The sequence below is a fragment of the Mesocricetus auratus genome, unplaced genomic scaffold (assembly GCF_017639785.1).
Source record: "Mesocricetus auratus isolate SY011 unplaced genomic scaffold, BCM_Maur_2.0 Super-Scaffold_100022, whole genome shotgun sequence".
Lineage (NCBI taxonomy): Eukaryota > Metazoa > Chordata > Mammalia > Rodentia > Cricetidae > Mesocricetus > Mesocricetus auratus.
The window spans coordinates 36284539-36300286 of NW_024429203.1; the positions used below are offsets into that span (position 1 = coordinate 36284539).

At 40.5% G+C, this 15748-nt stretch overlaps 1 long non-coding RNA gene across 6 annotated transcripts in view; it reads left to right on the forward strand.

Annotated features, from left to right (window-relative positions):
• The window catches only part of LOC110340768, a 38941-nt gene extending 23364 nt beyond the window's left edge, over positions 1–15577 (forward strand). Inside the window, exons 1-5 of one of the 6 annotated variants that reach the window (XR_005870436.1) lie at positions 1156–1197; positions 9951–10058; positions 13798–13866; positions 14744–14957; positions 15398–15577. This is a non-coding gene — a long non-coding RNA (uncharacterized LOC110340768). Of the gene's footprint in view, positions 1–1155; positions 1198–1227; positions 1266–9950; positions 10059–13797; positions 13867–14743; positions 14958–15397 lie in introns of those variants that run through there. The other 5 variants (XR_005870431.1, XR_005870432.1, XR_005870433.1 and 2 more) reach the window with 5 other exon arrangements.
• The last annotated feature ends 171 nt before the right edge of the window (positions 15578–15748 follow it).

Consider the following 15748-nt stretch of genomic DNA (forward strand, 5'->3'; position numbering starts at 1 on the left):
GATCACAAATATTCACAAAAAATACATCTGTCCTGAATTTTGTTTTCATGACTACCTTAAAAATACGATATAAGAACTACTCATATGAATTTTCAATTGAGGAATCTAAAATGGCTGAAAGACATTTAAGAAATTGCTCAACATCCTTAGCCATCAGGGAAATACAAATCAAAACAACAGTGAGATATCATCTTATACCTGTCAGAATGGCTAAAATCAAAAACACCAACAACAGTTTATGCTGGAGAAGATGTGGAGAAAGGGGAACACTTCTCCATTGCTGGTGGGAATGCAAACTTGTACAGCCACTTTGGAAATCAGTATGGTGGTTTCTCTGGAACCAGTCTACCTCAAGATACACTCTTACGCATATACCCAAAGGATGCACATTCATACCACAAGGACATCTGTTCAATTATGTTCACAGCAGCATTATTTGTAATAGCCAGAACCTAGAAAATGTGGTACATTTACACAATGGAGTACTTACTCAGTGGAACAAAACAATGGAATCTTGAAATTTGTAGGCAAATGGATGGAACTAGAAGAAACCATCCTGAGTGAGGTAACCCAATCACAGAAAGACAAACATGGTATGTACTCACTCATATATGGATTTTAGATATAGAGAAAAGGATTACCAGCCTACAATCTACACCTCCAGAGAAGCTAGGAAACAAGGAGGACTGTAAGAGAGGCATACATGGTCCCCCAGTGAAGTGGAAAGGGATAAGAGCCCCTGAATAAATGAGGAGCATGGTGGGAGAGGGGAGGGAAGAAGGAGAAAGAAGAGGGGAGAAGAGGAGGAGAGAGGAGAACATGAGGGATCAGGAAGATTGAGTGGGGAGAGGAACAGAGGAGAGCAAGAAATGGAAACATCAATAGAGGGAGCCACTATAGGTTTAAAGAGAAATTTAGCGCTAGGGAATTGTACAGCAATCCACAAGGATGACCTTAACTAGGACCCTAAGCAATAGTGGAGAGGCTACCTTAAATGCCCTTCCCCTATAATGAGAATTATGACTATGTAAATGACATCCTAAAGCCTTCATCTAGTAGCTGATGAAAGCAGAAACAGAGACCCACAGCTAAGCCCTGAGCCAAACTCCTGGAATCCAGTTTCAGAGATGGAGGACTGACGAACAAAGGGGTCAAGACCACATTGGGAAAACCCACAGAAACAGCTGACCTGAGCAAGTAGGAACTCATGGGCTCCAGTCTGACACCTGGGGAACCAACGTAGGACCAAACCAGGTCCCCTGAACGTGGGTGTCAGCTAGGAGCATTGGGCAGTCTATGGGGCCTTTGGCAGTGGAACCAGGATGTATCCCTAGTGCACGAAGGGACTTTAGGAGCCCATTTCCCATGGAGGGATACTCTCTTATCCTAGATACACAGGGGAGGGCTTAGGCCCTGCCCCAAATGACTTGACAGAGTTTGATGATCCCCTATGGAAGGCCTCACCCTCCCTGGGGAGTGGATGGGGGATGGGATGGGGAGTCAGTGGGGAGCATGGGAGGATGGGGAGGGAGAAGGAACTGGGATTAATATGTAAAATAAGATTGTTTCTAATTTATATAAAATCTATAAAAAAGAATAATAAAAAAGGACTACTCACACAACCTTTATGTTGTGTCAGGTATTTTAAGTAATTAAAGATGAGGATGTATATAGAATATATACAATATTATATTGATGTATATTAGGCTATTCTGGGGAGGAGTTTGGAAGCCAGTCTCCGTTGGATACTAAGTAGATAAATACAGAGAACGTGAAATGTAAAATACCAGAGCATACACGAATCTAGTTGAGTAGATATAGTGTGTTGGAAATGGTTGTTGCTTAACATGGTGATAAAGTGATGTGGTTATATCTGAGCACAGTGGTGAAGGCAGGAAACAGCAAATACAGAGGCTGGAGTATACTCAGAATGCTGTCTGGAGCAGACAAGAGAGGGTTGGGGAGATGGCTCAGCTAATTAGAGTGCCTGCTGCACAAACTTGTGGACCTGAATTCAAATCCTTAGCACACAGATATAAATAATTAAAGCTGGATGTGGCCAGGCACACATCTCTGATTACAAACCACAGCAACTGTGTGTCAGGGAATTCGGGTAGGGTGGACAGAGACAGGAGGATCTCTGGCCAGAGTTTTGCTTCCAGGCTCAATGAGAGAGCCTGTCTCAAGTGAACAAGATAGAGAAAAATATAGCAGGACACCCAACGTCCTCCTCTGCTTTCATATAACACATACAAACACACCATAGCCCCCCCACACACCATGTGCACACAACAGATAGTAATAATTGCCTCCCCCTATGGGTCCCCTTTTTCCTGGCATTGGCCACCAGTCCACGAGGACAAAGGGGCAAAAGCAACAACAGAGAACCTTGGACGCCTGTGAACATCAGGGAAATAGCCTTCCAGGAGACAGCTTCAGTAAGACAGATAAATATTATTCCAAAGAATAGGAGATATATAGGATTGGGGTAGTAGCTGGGGCAAACCCTATTTTGTATTAGGTGACATGCTCCCATAGCTGAATTAGTAACAACATGACCCTGTGAAAATAACCAGAGCATGTTACTTAATTACTATGTGGGAAGCAGGTGAAGAATGTTCACAGGGAACTGTGTCAAGGGTTATCCTTGACATAAGTCAGGCATCCAGGCCTAGAGACATCCTCCAGATAAGGCTAGATAGAGAAGGAAGCCCCCGCTGGGGCAGGGGAGGGAGTCCTCCATATTTTGCTGAGCCTAGGGAGAGCTGCTAAGCTATGGTAAACTATAACCTCTGGCCAGCAGAGCCTCCCAACACCCCTCTCCTTTAAAGGGAAAGTAAGGGGTAAAAGGGCTAGAGGTGGGAACAGAAAGTAGCTGGAGGGAGAACAGAAGGGTTCATGGAAAAAGCCATAGTGTCAATCCACTGTGAGAACTTTGGCTAAGAGAAGTTACTCCATCCTTAGTTTTTGAGCATATGAGCGACACTATCTGATGAGGTTAAAAGGACAGTACTGGCAGACAGGAGGGGAAAATGTCGCTTTTTCTTTTTTTCATGGGGAGGGGAGGAGAAGAGAGCACAGAACTTTGGCAGAAGGGAGTCAAGGGGATAAAAAGAGGGTTCTAGCTGGCCTTGCTGTTGTTATAATCCACTGGAGGGCACTGCTTATGTCCTGTTTGGACTGAGCAGTGGCGGCTGGTTCTTCCCTCCTTTGTAAGGACAGGCTTGATTCCCACCTTCACAGGACAGAGCCTCTTTTCCCCTTGCTCTTAGATTTGTGGGACCATGGTGTGCCAGCTTCAAAGAATCAATCAGTAATCATCCAGTGCCATCACCTTCCTTTGCTTTGGAGTCCTTCCCATCTCCCCACCAGTCTTTCTTCTATAGGCTTAGATGTGTCAGCTGTGGTATATTTCTGTAGTCTGAAAAAGCACGTTTCTGGAACACAACAGGGATCCCTTACCTGCCATTATTTCCTACAGAATGCTGACTTTTCAACTTACAGTGCTGAAAGGGGGGAAAAATTAAATTTGTTCAAAGCAGTTTACAGCAGCACTTCAATAAAACAATAATGTGATCCAGGTATATAACTTTAAATTTAAAATTACATGTGTGCCTGCATGGTGGTGCATGCCTTTAGTTCACCACAGAGGGAGGTGGATGTCGTCTAGTTTGAGCCAGCCTGGTCTACATTTTGAGTTCCAGGACAGCCAGAGCTGTGTACTGGAACTGTATTGTTTCAAAAAACAATCAAGTAATCAAACAACAACAAAGGGAAAGGAAAGGAAAAGAAAAGAAAAAAGAAAAGAATGACAGAAAAGCCAAATTCTTAGGGATGGGATACAGCTTGTATAGCACTGAGCTCTTATGCATGGTTCCCTGGTTCTGTACCTAGCACTGGGTATAGAAAAAAGATGAGAGCCAAAACATTTACTATGGAAACAGGTTCTGTGTGGTTTCCTTGTTAGCTTAATGACTTTGTATTTGACCGTGCTGCCCTCCTCCTTTCACTGAGGCGGGGTCCCAGTTCTTTAAACACACCACACAGCTCTTTGAGAATTTAAGTCTTAAGCAGTGGGCCTTTACAGGAATTCCATACCCATGCTGGTTCCAGTCTAGCTTCTGCTTCCCAGTCTGCCTTTAGTCATGCAATCAGCTGCTCTGAAGCTCACTGCCGCCTTCACTGCTAAGGTAGACAGCAACCTTCTGAAACAGGGAGCAGAAAGAAAGCTTTCAAAGCTGGGCATAGTTGGAGCACATCTGTGATCCCAGCACCAGGGAGGCAGAGGCAGGTGTATCTTTGTGAGCTTGAGGCTGGCTGGTTTACATAGTAAGTCCCAGACTAGCTAGGGTTACACAGTAAGAGCTTGTCTCCAAACATTAAATGTAAAGTAAACCTTTCCTCCCTTCACTTTTTTCTTTCAGGTGTTAGGTCATAGCAACAGAGAAGTAACTGACAACACCTACCATTCTTCGTTATTGTTCCTTAGTACTTTATACTAAGCAATATACCACGTTTAAAATTTGGATCTCACCTATCTTCCCCACTAAAGCGCAAATCATTAGAAGAGGGGTTCCAGATTCCTCCTTTTCTTTGTTTGTTCCACTAGCAACCTGGCATGTGTTGCCTCCTGAAAGAGCAGTCCTGTGGTTGGAAGATGATTGGCACCTACACATCCAAGGTCTTTATATTGTTTGGGAGGAAGGCAGTGGCACGGATCAACACAAATGCACACTATACTTTAAAGGTTATTATTAAGAGGACAGAAATAGACTAAAACTCCAATGTCCTTAGAAAGGTACAAACCAAAAAGAGAACCCAATTAAACCAGTGGAGAGCAGAAGGTAAGGAAACATAGCAACAAAAGGATATGACAAAAAGAAAGCACGCAGCTTCCTGATTCCTGTAGAATAACGGCAGCTTTCTAAATCCCTCCACAATCCCTCAAAAACGACACAGACCAGCAATGGAATCAATTAAATCACCCCAGCCTTCACCTACAGCATCATTCACGAGACAGAAAAGCTCAAACATCAATTTACATGTAAATGGGAGATAAATATCTGAAACCTGAAGAGCTAGCTCTAAAGCTACAACCCAATAAAATCAGAAGGGTGAGAGTGCGGAGAGCAGCTGGGACCTAGAATTGATCAAGCAGTATAGCATCAGCTCTACTGTCCCATAAGGAGGAGATGCTGGGCTAAGAGGGAAATAGTGAAGATTGTCTGAGACCTGGTGATTCACAGCACTGTCTGCTGGGTGACAAAGGGGAACATCTGTGAACAGTTATGACATATTAAGACCTCAACCACTTTAAAATAAATACTAGTATAAACACTCTGTGAAGACAATATAATAAAAGGATGAATTATAACACAATGAACAGCAAAAGACCCTTCTACCTAGAAATTTCAGACATTTTGTAAAACAATTCTTGAATCAGAAGTAAAACAAACCAAAATTGCAGAACATCATGAATAGCAATGATTAAAACATAACTTATTGGCATCTATGAGTTTCTGTAGAAGCAGCTGTCAAAAAGAAATATACGGCTGGAGAACTAGCTGGAGAATGCTTCCCTGGGAACTCTGTCTCTCGGTACAGACCCAGATTAGCTCTTCTCCACAAACCTCTCAGCAGTCTCTTCCAGCCAATCTCCAGTCTTTTCATACTGTTCCTCAGAAATACTTTCTACCAGAGACCCCCAGTGACCACACTGGGTTGGAACTCAGTTTTCACTATCCTTCCTGCTCTTTTGTCATTATCATCCAGACCCTTAGTCCTGTAGTAGGAGCTCTTCCTCCCACTTTACCTCCATGGGACTCTTGCTATAGATATTTGCACCCCTAGCTCTTTCCAGGGGGGCACTTCTCAGCCTTCCCTTCTAGCCATCTCCATTCCTCTCTGTTACCCAAGGATCTGCAGAAGCCTGTGTATCAGCGACCAACAACCATGACACTTGCCGAGGACTCATAGGGCAACAACAACAAAAGAATGAAACCCGTCCAACAAAGACAAGCCCAGATACCAACACCAAGAAACACCTCAAGCATCATAACTTCAGATGCCTAGATCCCAGAGCAAAAACACAAACAGCCAAGACAATATGCCTTTTCTAGAAGCTTGTAACCCTATTGCAGTGGCTCCAAGAAATGCAATATAGCTGAATTACAAGACAGGGACCTCAGAATAGCAATTATCAATATGCTCAAGCACCTTAAACAGGATATGAGTAAATCCCTTGGAGTCTGTGAAAGCACAGTTTAATGAAATAATGAAAAATTTAAATATGAATATATTTTCATCACATTCTTCCTCTTGCCCAAAATCCTTCCAGATCCTTTCCCCCTCCCTACTCACCTAAATAATTTTTTTCTCAAAAAAGCCAAATATAGCAATTAAAACCAAGAAAACAAAATAAAAAATACCCCAAAAGAAAAAACAAACAAAACTCTACACCAAACTGGAATCAAATAAAAGCACACGCATACACACAAAGCCTGTGGAGTTCATTATATGTTGGTCAACTACTACTAAATTTGAGGCCTGCCTGGGAGTAGCTGATATACACAGTGTGACTCTACTACATTTTTAAAAAAAGTTTTTTGAGACAGGGTTTCTCAGTGTAGCTTTGGAGCCTGTTCTGGAACTTGCTCTGTAACTCAGGCTGGCCTCAAACTCATAGAGATCTGCCTATCTCTGCCTCTGCTGGGATTAAAAGTGTGTGCCACCACTGAGTCGCACAAAAATATTGTAACAAAATCATAGAAGAAAATTTCCCCAATCTAAAGAAGGAGATGCCTATCAAGGTGCATAAAGCATATAGAACACCAAATAGAACTAGAAAAGAAGTTCTTCATGTCATATAATAAGAATAAGAATCAAAACATTAAATGTACAGAACAAAGTACATTAAAAGTTGCAAGAGAAAAAGACCAAGTAACACTGGCTGTTCTTCCAGAGGTCCTGAGTTCAATTCCCAGCAACCACATGGTGGCTCACAAACATCTGTAACGAGATCTGGTGCCCTCTTCTGGCCTGCAGGCAGAACACTGTATATTTATTAATAATAAATAAATAAAATAAAAAAACTTCAATTTGACAAGATGAGGCTAAACACACCCAAGAAGACAAAATGAATAAATAATTCTAGAACCGTAAATCAAAAGGGGTGTTTATGGGGATATGTGGAGAATTCATGCTGAAACAGCAAAATAACAGGAATGAATAAACGTTGTTCATTGACAACTCAATATCAGTGGTCTCAATTCCCCAGTAAAGAGACAGACCAATATACTGGATTAGAACACAGGATCCATCCTTCTGCTGCATCCAAGAAACAAACCTCACCATCAAGGATACATATCACCTCAGGGTAAAAGGATGGGAAAAGGTATTCCAAGAAAATGGACCCAAGAATAAAAAATGTGTAGCCATTTTAATATCTGAAAAATAGACTTCAAACCAAAACTAATAAGAAGAAATAGGAAAGGACACTACATACTCATTAAAGAAAAAATCATCAAGAGGATAGTACAATTCTAAACATTTATGCACCAAACACAAGGGCACTCAAATTTATAAAAGAAACACTACTACAGTTAAAACCACATATTGACCTTCTCACATTGATAGTGGGTGATTTCAATACCCAACTCTTGCCAATATTCAGGTCATACAGACAAAAACTAAAAAACTATAAATCAAATTCTACCTAAACCCAAAAGAATATATTTTCAGCACCTCAACTTCCTCCAAAACTGATCACATACTTGGACACAAAGCAAGTCTCAACACACACACACACACACACACACACACACACACACACACACACACACACACACACACATTTGTTTGGTCAGGTGGTGGTGGTGCACACCTTTGATCCCAGCACTCAGGTGGCAGATATCAGATATCTGTGAATTCCAGGCTGGCCTGGTTTACAGATGAAGTTCCAAGACAGCCAGGGTTACACAGAGAAACCCTGTCTAGGAAACCACCCCCCAAATCAAACCTAGGGCTGAAATCAATAAAATAGAAACAAACAACAGCAAAAAATATACAAAGAATAAATGAAACAAAGAGTTCTTTGAGAAAAATCAACAAAATTGAAAAACCTTTTGCCAAATTAGCTAAAAGATGTAGACAGACAATCCTAATTAATAAAATTAGGGATGAAAAGGGTATTAGAAAGATACCAAGGAGCCGGGTGGCACTAAATAAAAATTACTACTTTTCTCAAGTCAAGAGAAGCTTATCAGAAAAACATTAAATAATTTCCTAGGAAAACACTATTTGCCAACATTGACCACAGTAAACATAAAAGACTAAAATAACTATCCCTCAAAATGTCCCAAGAACACAGATCCACAAGAAAATCTATTAAACCTTCAAAACTTTTTTTTGTTTGTTTTTTTTGAGACAGGGCTTCTCTCTGTAACAGTTCCGCATACCTCTGCCTCCCGAGTGCTGGGATTAAAGGAGTGTGCCACCACCACCCGGCCTTTCAAAACTTCTTAACATGTTTCGGAGAGTAAAGAAAACCCCTCGTTATTTTAAGTCATGAGAGTCAGTGTTAGAGCACATACTTGCCATGAGCAGGGCTCTGATTTCAACCCTCAGCATAAAGAATAAAACTATGGGCGTTTTTAAAAAACCAAGAGGGGAAACACAGTAGCCTTTGTCATGTTTTGTTTGCCAGTTTTAGTTTTCAATAGTTGTCTTTGCTCACAAACATTACAAGAAAAATTTCAGCAATAAGCAGTTTTAAGTTCTAAATGCCACACTATTCCAAGCAGAAAGATGAGATCTTACACTGTCCTGTTCTGGCCTGCCTTGGGTATGGATTGTCTTTTAACCAGAACATCCATGCTGTGTATGCTACCAACCCATCATCAGTGACTTAGTAGCCACCTGAATTTAGATAAACTATCTATCCTGCTACCTCAATGCTTGTGTTCAACTAGCCTGTGCAGTAGCTCAATGCTACATCACAATGGTTACATTATTCATACCACTTCACCTAATCTTATAGGTGTTATATCATCTTTTTTTATTGTTTTTAAGATAGGGTTTCACGTGGTCCAGGATTCACTTGTGCAGTGAGTTCTACACACAGACCATCCCAGGAGCCACTTTGATCCCCACGGAGAAAGCATAGTTTGTTGAAAAGAGACCAGGGAGCTCTGTAGTGAGATATGAATCTGGGTGAGAAACAGATAACCAAGAAATGTTTACAAGACACCCAAAGAGCCAATCAGAGAGCAGAGGGAATGCTCCTTCACTTCTCCACTTCCCTTTTCTATCCCATCCAGCCCTCACCTTCTTAGCCCTCCCCCTCCCTCCCCCATTCCCCCCTCCCGTCTATGGATAGTGCCACTTACATCCAGGGCAGGAAACACTGAAAATAGAACTGTCTCTAGGTGACATTGTCAATGTTCATCTGAGCTCTGCTGAGAGAGAGAAAGCCCTGGTCCAAGGTCATGTCCTATTCCCATCCTGTGACTGATCCGTTTGTATTGTGTGCAGAAGCATACTCCTATTTGGGTCTCTTTTGTGCTGGTGCTCTGAATGCAGTTCTCTAAAACCCACTGTTTTCTTGTAGGTAGGAAGTATTTTAATCAGAAACTGGAATGCTGAGAAGCTCTGGTTTATGGTGAGAATTAATCTACCAGCACTCTTTTGTTTACATGAATTTCTGACTCGTGGCATCTGCAAAAGCTCTTTTATAAGCTTGTGCGTCTGCAGAGTGCAGAAGTCCTGGCATTTTCGTGGTATCTAACAACCCATGAATCTGAGCAAACACACTGCCATGTATACAAGCAATCACCTAATTCTTGGGTATTAGTTTGAGGCCTCAGTATCTTATACCAGAATAACATTGCATGCTGAATTTATTAATGATATTGACGAGGCTGGGTCTGAGCTGACACAACATTCTTTTTCAGGCTCAGCATCTCTTGCTGTCAGTCTCGTGATCTGCCTAGCTGACCTTCTGATCTTAGGTGAACAGATTTTTCATCTACAAAAAGGGACACCCAAGGGTTTGTATGCTTGTAAGGAATCTTATTTAGGCTGATTAATCATAATAAATATGTAAATGAAACCCAAAACAAGATACTATTTCATATCTTCTGAAATCTATAAAATCTGAAAGTTCAGCTGGGCATGGTGGCACATGTCTGTAATCACAGCATTTTAGGAAAGTGAGGCAGAATTGCTACTTTGATGCCAGCTGAGGTTTCAGACCAACTTTTGACTGCATAGAAAGACCCTGTTTAAAAAAAAACCAAAAGTTTAATAATACCAAGTGTTGGTGAACTCTAGAGAAAATAGGAACCTCATGTAATTATGGTGGGAGTTCAAATTGGCATAACTTGGAAAGTCTGTTTGGCAGTATCTATTATGGTTAACCAATGCCTTTATTCAACATCACAACAATTAATTTCCTAAGTATTTGTCTTAGTTTGGTTGCTACTACTGTGAAAGACCTTGGCCAAAAGCAACTTGGGAAGGAAGTTTTATTTGGCTGATGCATTCCTATCACAGTTCGTCATGGATGGAAGTCAGGGTAGGAATTCCGTGCAGACTGAAACTGTAAAGGAACACTCTTTACAGGCTTGCTCCCCATGGTTTGCTCAGTTACTTTTCTTACACAAACCAGGACCACCTGCCCAGTGGTGGCACTGCCCTCCCACAGAAAACATTAGATCAAGACACAGACCTGCCCACAGACCTATCTGGTTGAGACAACTTCTCAGTTGAGGTTTTCTCTTCCTGAATGACTTTAGTTTGTGTCAGTTTGACAAAAAGAAAACAAAATATCAGAGTATTATGCATAAGTATGCTCACCAAAACACATATATGGGAGTTTTCATTATTCAGGATAGCTTAAGTGGGAAATAATCCTAATGTGTGCCAACATGAGAATACATTGTATTATATTCATTTACAAAAGAATACTATAAAGCTTGAAAATGAAGAAAGTGTTAACCATTCATAGCAATCTGGGAGCATCTCATTGACATTGTGCTGAATGAGGGCAGAGTGCTTGCTAGCACGTGTAAGACTCTACATTTGATCGCTAGCACCACAATTTTAAAAAATGTTGAATAAAAGCCAGACACAAAAGTCTGTGTCTTATTCCAGTTAGAACATATTTAAAAATAAACAAAATAAATTACAGTGTTAAAAGTCATGGATAATGTTTGCCTCTGGTGAAGGAGTGAATAATGATGGGCAGCATGAGAAGAGCTTCTCTGGTATTAAGGTTCTCACTATCTATCAGGGCAGTGATTATATGAATGTGTTCACTTTGTGAAAACTACTAATATTGTATAATTATAGTCTGTGCACTTTCCTTGGCTGGGCCTCAACGGCTATATGAAGTATGGAAGCACCCAACTTCAGCTGTCCTTTATCTGGGGCAAATCAGGAGACTTAGCTTTGTAGCATGTGTCTATCATGTTCTCATGGTGATAGCTGGGATGCAAATGGGCACCTCTCAATGTGCAAGTCTATTTCAAACTCTGCTTCTGTCTTATCTGTCAACAAAGCATTGGCCAAAGCAAGTCACGTGACAGAAGCAGGGATGAAGGTGTGGGGCATAATACTTCATTCATGGTGGTAGGGCCATACTAGGAATATAAGGAGAGTGATAATTCCACCACAATGTAGAAGGAAAAGGAAATACTAAGACAATACAATAAAGTCACCTAATAATTAGCAAAGAGCACTTGAGAGGGCAGGTTCCATATTTTGTAGTTCTCAGGATGGAATCCATAATTTTATCTCATATTAAAATTATTCATTCATAGCCGGGCGGTGGTGGCGCACGCCTTTAATCCCAGCACTTGGGAGGCAGAGGCAGGTGGATCTCTGTGAGTTCGAGGCTGGGCTGGACCGACAGCCTCCAAAACAATACAGAGAAACCCTGTCTTGTAAAAACCAAAAAAAAATTATTCGTTCATAAGATTTTGTGTGGATATGTCATTTTCAGGGCCATGAACATCTAGTATATACTTGATTTCTACATTTCTCCTTTTCTTTCTTTCTTTTTTTTTATAGTTCTTAATATAATGCATCTGAACTTTTTTGGTAATAAAATTCTAGCCAAAAGGCAGTTATTGCATCTTTGCCCATTTTATTTCCAGCTCCAGAAGAATGAGACCCACATTCACAGAAAGACATATCTCTGTATTTTATAAACATTTCTGAAATCTCATTGTTTAGTTTTAGGCTAGACCCCAACCAAAGGAGGAACCAGTGGAGTTCTAGCACAACAGCTGATAAGTGGCATCACTCAAACTTTCAAGTGTTTCTTTATGTCTTTTGTGTATTTCTTTTAAAAACATGGTAAGATATGCAAAACATAAATAACATAAAACTGATCATTTAAAGTGTGTGTGTGTAAGAGTGGGGGAGGCCAGGGATGTGGTTTAGTGGTAGAGCACTTACCTGACATATATAAAGAAAAGATAGGTAAATGTAAAATGTTAACAGCTGGGACTTTGGATAAAGGGTAGGAAAAGTTATTTTGTATAATATTTTTATCTTTCTTTTTGGTTTTTTGAGACAGGGTTTCTCTGTATTGTTTTGTAGGCTCGCTCTCTAGACTAGGCTGGTCTTGAACTCACAGAGATTCACTGCCTCTGCCTCCCAAGTGCTGGGATTAAAGGCATGCGCCAACAATGCCCAGCTATTTTTGTTTCAAGACAGGGTTTCTCTGTGTAATTTTCTCTGTGTAGCTCTGGCCTTGAACTCACAGAGATCCGCCTGCCTCTAAAGGCGTGCACCACCACCGCCTGGCATTATTTTGTATAATTTTTGAAATATTTTATTGTACGTGTATAAGTGTTTGCTTGCCATGCATGTATACCATGTGGGACTTGTCCCTGCAGCGGTCAGAAAAGGGAGTCAGATCCTCTGGAACTGGAGTTTGGATGATTATAAGCCACCATATGGTGCTGAGAACTGAACTATAGTTCTCTGCAAGAATAGCAAGTGTTCTTAACCACTGAGCTATCTTTGAAGCCCCCATTTTGCATAATTTTTGTAACTTTACTACCAACTTGAAATAACTTGGAAAGAGTGAAAACATCAGTTTTTTGAAAGACAATTTCAGCATGTGTGAAAATAGTCAAGTTAAGTGAAATATGTAGATTACTAAACAAATGTGCAGTATAAATTTTGCTGACTGCATATATTTGGATATATTGCTCATGCACAGTTAGTTCAAAAATATAGTTCATATATATATTTTAGGAGCATAAAAAAGTAACAATTGTCATCTGTTGGTAAGAAATAGCCATGTCCAATTTAGAACAAAAGAAAGTTGAAGAATTTGTGTTTCCAGATACCAAGACCTACTTTAAAGGTACAGGGATTGGGGGATGGAGAGATGGCTCAGTGGTTAAGAGCATTGGCTCTTCCTGGGCCTTAGATTCAACTCTCTGAACCTACATAGCAGCTAATTGAAGTTCCAGAGGATCAGTGCTTTCTTCTGGCCTCCTCCAGCACTATACATGCATGTGGCATGCAGACATATATACATAAATCCATACAGATTTATTTTTATCCACAGAGATAAAATTTAAAAAGTAAATCTTAAAAAAAGATACAGAAATTCTGGCTGGAGAGACCTGACACCCTCTTCTGTACTCCAAGGGCACCACCAGTCATGCATGTGTGCACAGATATGCTTGCAGACAAAACACCAATACACATAACAGATTTTTAAAACTATACATGCTATATAAAATACATTTATTAAAAGTTATGTGGCTGTAATTACAGGAGAATAAGGAAACCCCCAGATGCCAAAGACAAAAGAGGAACTGAAAATATCAGCAAAGTTGAGAGTTGGTGAGTATCTCCCTATAAAGATCTGTGGTTCTGGGCATCTTGCTTGGGAGTTTTTGGTTTGGGGACCCAAGGTCTCTCAGAGGTTGAAACTGATCATCTCAGTATGAAGTGGAAACTCTTAAAATATTTGCTAAGTGAATGCCAGATTACTAAAAAAATAATTACCCACTACAAGAAAACAAGGGACATTCTCTCTGCTTGGCTTTGAGGATAGGGGTCTAGAAAGGGCCCCTGTGTGAGAAGATCTGTCTTTCTTTACCATGTGAAACCTCAAGCTTGTGCTTTGCATAAGATTGAGGTCAAACTTTCTAAGACCATCCAGTTATATCCATGGTTTGTCCCATGGATCTAGACAAACCAAGTATTAATCCACTGGCACAGCACTAACAATATCCATATATCCAAAGAAGTGTCACACACAAAAATATTCATAGAAATAATAGACTGTAAAAGAGAGTAGAAAAATTCAATCCTCAAAAAGTCAGTAAGAAAACAATAGTCAAGACTAAAAAATGTCAAATAGAATGTCAGTCTGAATGAAAACAAATGTACAAAGATATTGAAGAAGACACGAAGCTTTTAAGAATAATACATAAGTCATTTCTTTTAGCCACTGACTCATTTCTCCAGCTCCAACATTTGTGTTTGTAGCAGGAACTGTTATAGATGAGTTTCAATTACTTTCTTGTGAGGCTCAGAAATCCTCATATTTTTATAGGTTTATTAAATATTATTTCAAAAGTAAAAAAAGGTTGAGCTGGGGAGATGGTTTACTGGGTAAAGCACTTACTTTCCACAAAAGCTTGACTATCTGAGTTTGGATCTCCAGAATCCACAGGAAAGCCAGAGGTAATAATGTAGGCATTTGTAATCCCAGAACACCCTACCAGGATATGAAACAGAAGCTTCTCCTGAGCCATCCAGCCTGGTTTCTATAGCATCAAAGAGACCCTCTTACAAACAGCATGGAAAGGCAAGGAGCAACAACTGGATTGTCACCTGACCTCTACGCTTTTTCCATGGCACACACCCACCGGCACCTCCACCCGTGAATGCACATGCACTCCCTCCCAAGTAATACTAATCCAAATGTAAGTGTCCATTCTTACAATGTGTTTCTCAATAGAATTACTGACTAGGTTCAATAATCTCTTGAAAGTTTAATGAATGATCATCCTGCATTTTCTTAGAGCTGACAAGGGTATCAAAGTTTCCAAATATGAACAGGCTGAAGGGCCTGGTCTTGGACTCTTTCCTTCCTGCCAAATGTCTATCTTTGTCTTGTATTTTTTCTAGTACCTTTCCTTTGCAGCACAGCTATTACTTGATAATTGGGTTCCCACAGAACCTGTTTGGATGATTCTAGCTTATTCCTTCATCAGTTTGCCTATTTACAACACCATCATGTTGTAAATGAGATCTCCTCTCTTGGGAACAAAAGATTACATATAATAAGGCAATCACATTTGATAAATAACTTTGGTCTGGATTATTCATCTAACACATTTATTGCTAACCTACTATGTTTCAGGTCCTGGTCAACTATGGAAGACAAACAAGACAGTGTACATTTTTCATGAAGATTATGATGACATCGAACAAAAGAATTTCATGAGCATTCAACTCCATTTTGAGAACACAAAAAGAGATAGGATTCCTGACATCTCTGTCAGTCAAAGCACACTACTAAGCAAAGTTTAATGAAATAAAGCATGACATTTAAATGTCAGTACCTTAGTACATAGGAAATTGCCTAAAAGAGTGGTCAGTTAAGAATTCCTGACAGGGCCGGGCGGTGGTGGCGCATGCCTTCAATCCCAGCACTCGGGAGGCAGAAGCAGGTGGATCTCTGTGAGTTCGAGGCCGGGCTGGACGGATAGCC